The 9970-nt window shown below is 47.2% G+C and overlaps 1 protein-coding gene across 4 annotated transcripts in view; it reads right to left on the bottom strand.

Moving 5' to 3' along the window:
• The window catches only part of il1rapl2 (interleukin 1 receptor accessory protein-like 2), a 358125-nt gene that overhangs the window by 77142 nt on the left and 271013 nt on the right, over positions 1-9970 (bottom strand). The window lies entirely within an intron of this gene.

Here is a 9970-nt window from a genome sequence, read left to right as displayed (position 1 = left end):
GAGATCCCACAGAAGGTGTGACGTGGAACAAGAAAGACGAGCTGCAGTTCACGTTTAAGAGGGAGAGCAAAACCTGAACGTCTGAGGAAGTGAAGCAAATTGCTCAGGTGGCCCAGCGTTCAGGTGTGGATTCAGACTGTCCGGGGGGGGGGGGGGCTCAGGACGGACCATATTCACGGGTAGGTTCCTGAGGCCGTCTAGGCCTGAACTAGGTACCATCATGTGAAAGTAGGGGTCACATGACATGGGGGTGCCTGCAGCGGTAGGCCAGCGATTGTGGCGTGTGAGAGCCTGGTGAGTGTAGGAAGCTGCTGCTGGACTCTAACACTCTGACACTGGTTTTCTGGGATGTTTGGAGACAGCTGACAGGAAGTGGATGCAGTGGGAGGCGGCTTGTGATTTCATGTCATTCAAAGCCACGTGATCTTTAGCTGACACTAACCTGGTGGTGGTGTGTTTAACATAACCAGAGCTAGAGTGCTACAAGAGTGCAGCAGGCCAGGGGAAGGGGTGGTCAGTAACAGGTCCTCAGTCCTACACTAAGAGTCAGTTAGCTGCTAGTTAAGCCTTGACTAATGTGGCTAGTCATCGTTTACTAACGGGGTTGATGTTAACTTCATGGGTTACACCAAAGAAGGATGGAGGATGTGTGGGAGGTGGTGGAGTCAGGGTGAGGAGTTACTGGAGGGATACATGTTGCCCTCTTTGTAATTAGAGTCACAAAGAAATTAAGAAATGTTTAATCATGCCTCAGAGTGCTTCAGGGTAATTAATCCCTAACTGACTAACTAACTAACTGTTAATGAGAATATCCTGTTAAATGAACACCCTGGTGGTGGAGTGTTACCACTTGGTTGCATTTCTTCTTCATTGGTTGGAAAGAGCAAAAACGTGACCAGTGATTGGGAATAAAACATAGAAGAGAGGGTTGCCATCAATCAATCACATGTATCCTGTCAATCACATGCATCCTGTCAATCACATCAATCCTGTCAATCACATCCATCCTGTCAATCATATCAGTCCTATCAATCACATCAATCATCATATCCATCCAATCAGTCACATCAATCCTACCAATCACATCCATCCTGTCAATCACATCCATCCTATCAATCACATCAATCATCATATCCATCCAATCAGTCACATCAATCTTACCAATCACATCCATCCTGTCAGTCACATCAATCCTACCAATCACATCCATCCTACCAATCACATCCATCCTGTCAATCACATCCATCCTGTCAGTCACATCCATCCTGTCAATCACATCCATCCTGTCAATCACATCAATCCTATCAATCACGTACGTAGGTAGGAGTTACAACAATGCTTCCTTGAAGATATAAAAGGGTCATTTAATCCCATGAAGGTTTAAATCATAAAATCCTTCATGTTTCCCAAAATGTTGTCTGACAGCCACCAGGTTCCAGAAAAGTCTGTCCTGCGTCTGTGCCATCACTTCATGTGAGCTCATGTACTACTGCAGTACTGCGACGGCTGATGCGTCACACCACCTGGATCAGTGTGGACGCTTTGGAAGTTGACCTCAAAGCTCCTTGAACAACTTTTTCAAAAAGGTGAGCTCAGGCCAAAATATTAAATTATGATGACAAATGCATCTGTGATATTGAGTGAGAGGTGTTGTGTGTGTGTGTGTGTGTGTGTGTGTGTGTGTGTGTGAGAGAGAGAGAGAAAGAGAGAGAGAGAGAGAGAGAGAGAGAGTGTAATGTGTGTAACTGCGTCTGCTGAAAGGTGATAAGACCTTTAATAATGAGCTTGTTCCTTCCATCATTAGTCAGTGCACTGTCACTGTCTAGGCTGTATTCAATCATTAATGAATTTTTCACCCCCCCCCCCCCCACACACACACACACCCTTTGTCAGTAGCGGGGTCATTTATATATAGTCATTCCATTTTAACTGTACATTTACATACCCTCTCACCGCACACGCCATCGTCCTCCATCATTAGTCTGTCAATTTCCTAAATTAAATATCACTTCATTTCCTGAGAGGGGAGCTCGTCATTGCGTGATTTATAGGAGACGTCCTTCTCTCGCTCTCCCACATCCTTCTTTTGGGTTAGATGTTCATATTTGTCTTCTGTGTGTACATAAATTCAAAGCCAATAGTTGTGTTCACTTTTTTAAAGCCTGTTTTGCTGATGTTATTTCAACTGTTTTGAAGTTAGAGTTGAAATAATTAAAGAAGCACCTTGGCAAATCTGGAGACAGCAACAGAGTCCATATACAGCACACACACACACACACACACACACACACACACACACACACACACACACACACACACACACACACACGGTAGACATGGCTCTCTTAGAACAGCGTAAGTATATCACCAACATGTCACACACATACACTGAAAAGGACAGAAACATATACATGGACCCTGATTGATGGATTCTGTCCCCTGGCCCTGGGCCAACCTTGCTGTGATGCATGATGGGTAATTATTCAAACCTTTATATTTTAACTAGAAAACATGTCTCTTACATTCATTCCATCAAATACGGTTGCTGGTCGACGTTCTCCCCATCTGTCATCATGAAGCATGTTTGGAATTCAGAAAAGAACACACACACACACACACACACACACACACACACACACACACACGTACACGCACACACAGCGATGCCATACATATTCATGAAATCAATGACAGGGTTTATGGTGCATTGATTTGAATGTACAAACTGAATCCTGTTCATCGATACTGAAGCCAGCGGTTCATAAACACGCCGTTCGGTATGGAAATCAATGTTGATGCAGATAAAGGCTCCTGGCCCAGTGACATCTTACAGCTGAAAACTTAGTTTGTCTTACAATTGTTTGATTTCTTTTTTAAAATCCAAGAAATACAGGAGCCCCGGCTGCAGCACGGGGTCTTTCTGTGTGAGTCTCCATGTTCTCCCTGTTCCTGCTGGGTTCTCTCTGGTACTCCAGCTTCCTCCACAGTCCAAAGACATCAAAAGGGGACCAGGTTAATCCAGACTCTAAATTGACCGTAGGCGTGGCTGGGAGAGCCAATGGTTGTCTGTCTCTATGTGTTGGCCCTGCCATGGACTGGTGACCTGTCCAGGGGGAAGGCTGCTGGGACAGGCTCCACCCCCACCATGTTACCGCTGACCCCCTGCACAGGAACCTGCTCACAGAAATCCTACACCAGACATTTGAGCTGCCACCTCCATGTCGGGGGCTATGAGTGAATTCCAACATGATAACGGGGACTCAGTTACATCATCTACTCAGCTTGAAATATTTAGAGTCGATTTAAAAGATTTTTAATTCTCCCAGCGGGTGCAACCTCAGAAAGTGTTTTCACAAATGATAGGTCACAAGCTCAGGGGCGCTTAAAGAGTGATAGCATATAGCTGTTAGCATGGCACACACACAGACACAGACACACACACACACACACACACACACAGACACACGCACACACACACACACACACCTACACACACCCTGCCACTCGTCCCTTCTGCTGAAATGCCACACGCACACTGGGTGAGTAGAGAAGTGATCTGCGCTCTGTCCAAGTGTCTCTACCTGCGTTTACTGCTGTCTAAGTCTCAATATATCTCATGAAATGTGTGTGTTTGAATCCAGAATCAATAAAAAAGAAATCAATCAGGACTTTTCAAGTGGTCTGGGCCGCGTGAATCGGATGTAGAATGGTACAATCCAGAAGGTCAAAGGTCACGGCTTAAGGGCTCAGATGATTAGAATGAGAGAAAGACAAATGCCGCCGTTCATTTTATTTTGTTGTTTTTCATTTTGTTTAATGCAGGGACATTTAAAGAAAAGTGACTCTTCATGGAGGTCGGCCTGGTCAGGGGTGTGTTTGAAGAGGTGGGTGTGTGTTCCAGTTGACTTTTTTCAGACAACTTTGAGGGAGAAGTGATTGTCTGTGTTCGTCCAAACGTTCGCCTGTCGATGTTCACGGAAGGAAAAAAGGCAAAGAGATTTTAAAAGATGCAGCAGGGAGGGAGACTGGCTCTCTTAGTTTTCCTCTTTTTTTTGTCGGTGAATGATTTTCTCACAAGCACACACACACACACACACACACACACACACTGACTGAGCAATTGCACAGGTATAAAAAGTGCTCTATGAAATATTCAGAGCAGCGTTGTGCAGAGGTGGTGGACATCGTGTTCGTCACATTTTGGATTTTCACTTGGAAGCTTTCTGCTCGTCTCCTTTTGTTTGTCTTCGTTGTGAATGCCACTAAAACAAAAGCTCACTCGCTGCTCCGCAGCAGCGGCGACGTATGAGGTGGTGGGAAGATGAAAACACAAGCGTAAGGTGTGTGGCGCTGCTAAGAGTCCTCCTGCATTCGTCCACTTCAAAGCTCATTGGTTCCAAACGACTAAATCAGTCAGAAGTCAGTTAATAGATGGAAAGAGCGGCAGGGTTCATCTGAGTAGCCAGAGGCATCATGGGTAATTTGGTTGATATTATTCCCCTCTTTTGCTACGCCCCTGCTCATCCATATGATGTCACCTAAACTACTGCAGATAAGTTTAATAACTAAGTCGTTACTTAGTTACTCCTAGTCTGTGTTGTGCCACACAGCAGGAATGATGTGGTGTCAAAAGTTGGGTTTTCACTGAAATGAACCACTTGAGGGAACTGTGGGTTCGTCGCAGAAAGAAGGAAGTGTGCGTTGGATGTCTCTCTGTCAGCTGCTCAGACACAAATAACCGAACGCAGCTAGAAGACGCTGACACTGCTGCAACAGACGGAGAGGAAGAAGACCCAAACCCAGCCACGAACCATCGGTAACTGCCACTGGTTCCAGAAGGATGACGGCCATGACAGCTGCAGTTGTCAGCCTCATGATGGAGGTTCGTTCCTCGCCTCCTGTCTCTTGCTTTTACTCTCCTTCTTAAAAAGACAGTAAACACCTGAAACACCTTCTCTAATTTGCCTGTTTGCAGCGTGACTATGTGTTACTGATACGTCCCATTCAAACGTTTAAAGCACAACAGGAACCAGTGTGCATGACGACAGGACTCAGACGACCAAGCTGGAGAAAATGCATCCATGGGTTATTGTTTGTAGCACTGGGCGAGGGGTGTACGTCCATACTTGGCTGCTCAAGCATTAAAGGTGAGTGAATGATTGATTCATTCACAATACGACCTGGGAGGGGTCAAGGGAGGATTCTTCAAAGATGAGAGACGTTAATCGAACGGAGACGTGCGGTTCCGTGGCTGCTGAGTTTCTCTCCTGCAGAGTCGAACTCAGGCTTTCATTCCTTCAGTTCACATCAAAGGGAATGAATTTGCGGCGTTTTCCTGTTCCAGTGCTGACGAGATGCTCGTTGGTTACTGGAGCACTAAAGTTAACTTTTATCTACTTGGTTTTATGAAAACTGCCATTCAGATTGAACGGGCGGTCGATCCAGGCTGGGCTCAGCTTGTTTAATCTCAGTAGGTCAAACGCATCCAAATGCAACTGAAACAGTGTAACTTTTTTGGAAAAAAAGAAAAAGCAGCCTGGGAGGACTCTCATCTTTCACATTAAACTTTTTTCAATGAGCATTAAAATGCAACCTTTTTGTTTTGTTCCATTACTCTGTTGATAATGAAAAGATTCACTTGATGCAGAGATTAAAATAAAGATTGAATGTGAATTAAGTTGCTGCTCTGAACTGAACATCTTGCAAGCACAAGCACACACACATGCACGCGCACGCACACACACACACACACACACACACACACACACACAAACGTGGGGGGGGTTGTTGTTGTGGCGTTTGCTTGGTCCTTGAGTTGTACACGCTGGCGAGTGATTCCTGCCGTGGTCCAATGACTTTGCTGCTCAGTTTTATGACTCTGTTTCGGGGTTCCTGTGGGTGTTGGACAGTCCTCCAAACCGGGAAGTGATGTTGAAGGCGAGCATGGATTCAAGCACCACGGCGATGCCAATTAACCTAAACATGACAACATGAGGAGACTTCTGACCAGAAGGAGCTGGATTCCCATCACCAGCTGCAGGACCAGAGGAACCAGTCAGTTTGACTTTGGGACGATCATAAATTTGGGGGGAAAAAAGTATAAAAAATAAAACAAAAAAACAACAACAGTACAATAGAGAATAGAACAGAAAATATGCATCATTACTGGCAGGCTGAGGTGGCGGCAGCGGCGGTGCTGTCTGGGAGGCGGAGACTCTGGGTCACAGGGGTCGCTCTCTTGTTATGGGGCCTGTTAGCTTAGTAGCCTGCTTGTGAACGCTCTCACCTGCCATGTAACGATTCAGCTGAAGCACCCACATCAGGTGCTGGAGGCGGGGCTAGAGGCGGGGCTAGAGGCGTGGCTGCGGAGGGCGGAGACAACTCAGAGACATGCTGCTGCCTCATGGAAAGGAAAAATGAAAACTATATCATGGCTGGAAACACAACATTTGTGTGACTGAAGTCTGTGTGTGTGTGTGTGTGTGTGTGTGTGTGTGTGTGTGTGTGTGTGTGTGTGTGTGCGTGCTCTCACGTGGGAAGGCTTTTTTGTGCCATAGCGGCACTTAATATTGACAATATTACTGTTGACTAGTTGTTCATTTCTGCTCCCAGTGAAGGAAACAAAGTCGGAGCTGTGTGACTGAGAAGACCGCGTTGTTGACTCGCTCTTCCTTTTGCGGCTCTTTGTGGTTCTTCTTTAACCAACAGCTGAGTAAGAAAGACATCATTTTTAGAAATTGAAGCTCTGCTTGAGATGACATGAAAGTAAAAGTTTGTGGTGTGGTCCTGAGAGTCAGCTGGGAGTCTGACCCAGTGAGGCTGGTTCTGATGGATGGACGGAGGAATGGAGGGATGCAGGGATGGAGGGATGGAGCGTGCCCCTGCTGCTTCACGAGGGGGTGGAGTGGAGGGGATGAACGCCAGTCCTGCAGAATTCTCTCCCTCTCTCTTCTGCGGAATGTTACTTAACGCATTGAAGGGGATTCCTCGGAGGGGAGGTGCCGGGGGGAGTGAAGGAGGGCTTGTTAAACAACTCTTTAAACTGCGTGCACCACCCTCCGCCCTGAGGTCCCTCTTCTCACCATCATGTGGCGGTTTCCAGGCGCCCCGAGACTTGAAAAGGCCTCAGTGAGATGAAAGATGTCTTTGTATAAAGCTCCATGTCCTGCCTCTAAGCTGACAATTCCCAGCATGCTCTGGTGAGCAGGGATGATGGTAACAGAATGACGTGACGGCTGTACGATGAGCAGCACCGACAACCTCCCTACGGGACCTTTTCACAGTGGATCACCTCCAAACTCTGCTTCACCTGAGGGGGTTAGTTCCACTGCTGCTCCAAACTCCACAAAGAGATGTTGTTGTTCTCCAGCAGCAGAAGTGGAGCAGGCTGTTCAGGCTTCGAGGCTCCTGCCCTCACTGAGAGTTCACCAGGCCCCGGCAGAGAACCGCAGCCTCTCCAAACTCCTTTCTGAGTGATCCGGCTGATCAGTCACAGCTGGTATCATTCTGTTAGTCAGACGATGCCCATCTACAACACAAAGATCCAAATATCGTACAACCTTCTTGTTTTCCCCATTTAGATTTTCCTAATCCCAGTGACCTGACTGGGATCAACTCTCATACAATGTTTTGAATCCCACTCTATGTAAATTGGGGGTATGTGTGACACAAGCGCTCATGTACACGCCTGAACCGTGACCTGACATCTCCAGCAATCCTATTTTCTCCCGACAGTCTTCTTTTAGAACGGCCTCATTCACTGACATCATTACTGGGACGGCCAGGTTGAGAGGAATGCCGTGGAATGAATTTAGTACTTTATTCTGGCTCTGAGTCTCTGTGTTTGGCACAATAAACGACAAGGAGAGATTTTTTTTGGAGTTTGTTTGAATGTTCTTCAGAAGCAACACAACCTGCTGGTACAACGGTTCTCGTAGGACGCTCACACGTTCAAATCTCCTCATAGCACGAGTCAACCACCAGAAAGAACCCATTTTGATAGAAGGATGAGAGAGAAATCGAAACTCCTGACATCTCATAATGGATCTCATTCTGCTTCAAGCGTTCCGTCAAGAAGCAGAAGCTAACAGCTAGCTGCGCTGAGAATTCCATGCCAGCTGCTGGGCTCTGAACGCATCATGCATGTCATGTCTGGCCAGTTTAGCACAAGATCAGAGTGCAGAGTGGGAATAAAGGAAGACTTCAATCTGGAATATTTACACAGTGTTGCTCAAAATCCCTTCAGTGACACGTAAAACATTGTGCAAAACGAAAAAAGAATATTAAAGCACAACCAAAGAGAAAAGTCCCAGAGCCGCAGCCATGCCTGTGCTGCCTCCTCGTGAAGGTCCTGTCTGAGTCCTGGTCCCAGCTGCTGCCAGGCTCATGCTTATCGGGCCTGTTCTTTTACGAGATGTCCTAACAATGGTGGCGGTGAGGCAGATGGACCCAAAAACACCAAACCGCAGCCGATGAGGTCAGTGAAGGTTTATAGGAAAACAGGCAAAGCAAATCAGGACAAAAGGGACGACACTCATCAATGAAGTTGAGTCCTGACACACCAAAGACCAGCGGAGAACCTGACACCAACACAAACTGATGGAGCCACGCATGAAGAGTCAGGGGACAGGAGCCTGGATGGAGCTGATTGGTGGGGAGGTGCTGGCTGAGCTGATGAAGGCCAATGAGAAACAGGTGAAGAAGGAAAAGGAGGGAAGCAGACAGGTGTGGATCGCCCTGGGTGACAAATACACACCCTCAAAATGACTCACTGGGGAAAACCAAGGAAACACAAGAGAGTTCGCTCCAAGGTGCGCACCGAGAATCAACAGGACTGGGAAGCATGATGACTCGAAGACGGACAGCGCCAGAGACAGCGCCATGGCCGGGTCGCCACAGCAGAGGCTGGATTGTAGCTCACACAGACCTCGGAGCAGATTTCTGCCTGTTTCTGGAGCACTGAGGGGCGACGTGGGAGCACGTGTCCCTCTACCCTCAGGTTCCCCGTCTGCTCATCTTGAACCAGTTGACAGCAGGTTCAGTCTGATGGGATCTGGGATTGGGCCTTCAACCTTCCCTTCTCCGAGTGAAAGGCAGGTTACTCCAGTGATGGGGCTCATAAAGAACAAGGCTGGTGCCACTTGCTCCTCATTAACGCCCAGCAGGGTCTGTCTGACTTCAGGGACTCCACAGACGTAACAAGACTATGAGAGCTATAATTACAGGAAATTAAAAGTTATGTTCCTTGACTCGTCTGGCGCTATAATGATTCAAGTTACGGCGACACATAACACGGGTAACACAATCTAGGAACAGCCTGACAGGCGGCTCGTGTGACACGTTGTGTCGCGTCTTCAGACAAATTTGCTTTAGATATTAAGTCAAGTTACGTGGCTGCACCTGCAATTCTCAGCACGCAGGATTGCGAAACAACATGTGAGCTTAGTTTTAATACGAACGGCGCTGAAAATGACAGGACATGAAGTTCATGCTGAGGAGGAAATGACGGTTGTTGGTGTGTCAAGTATCCGTCTCATAAATCAATGCCGATGCATTTATTCAGGAGTAAAGAGCGGGTCCTGTCCTGTGTTGATGTTGGGAGGTCAGAGGTCAGTCCAGGGAGTCATGTGGCGTCTCAGCCATGTCCCTAAATGACCTAAAGCGGTAAGTTTGTCATTCAGACAAAAATAAGCGTCAGTGATCGTTGATGAGCACCTGACGCAGGCTCAGCAGCTGTCATTTGAACGCATCCCTGCAGGGGACTGGACGCTCCACTGGCTGAGCCCAGCTCTCAGCCTGAGGCTGGGGTCCAACTCCAGACTCGTATGTAGCATGTAGCATGTAGTAAAACTGATGTGCATCGGTACTTTTGAAGAAGAAGTTCTGATCAGCGTTCTGCTTGTTTTTAGGTCAGACGCTGTTGTTTCACACCAGAACAACCCCATCCACATTTCCAGCTCCAGCGTGAGAA

The sequence above is a fragment of the Aulostomus chinensis genome, chromosome 13 (genome assembly GCF_037954235.1).
Source record: "Aulostomus chinensis isolate RoL2024-O1b breed Wild chromosome 13, RoL_Achi_v1.0, whole genome shotgun sequence".
Classification (NCBI taxonomy): domain Eukaryota; kingdom Metazoa; phylum Chordata; class Actinopteri; order Syngnathiformes; family Aulostomidae; genus Aulostomus; species Aulostomus chinensis.
The sequence above is the reverse complement of the archived record's forward strand: the minus strand, read 5'-3'. Positions and strand labels throughout refer to the sequence as shown.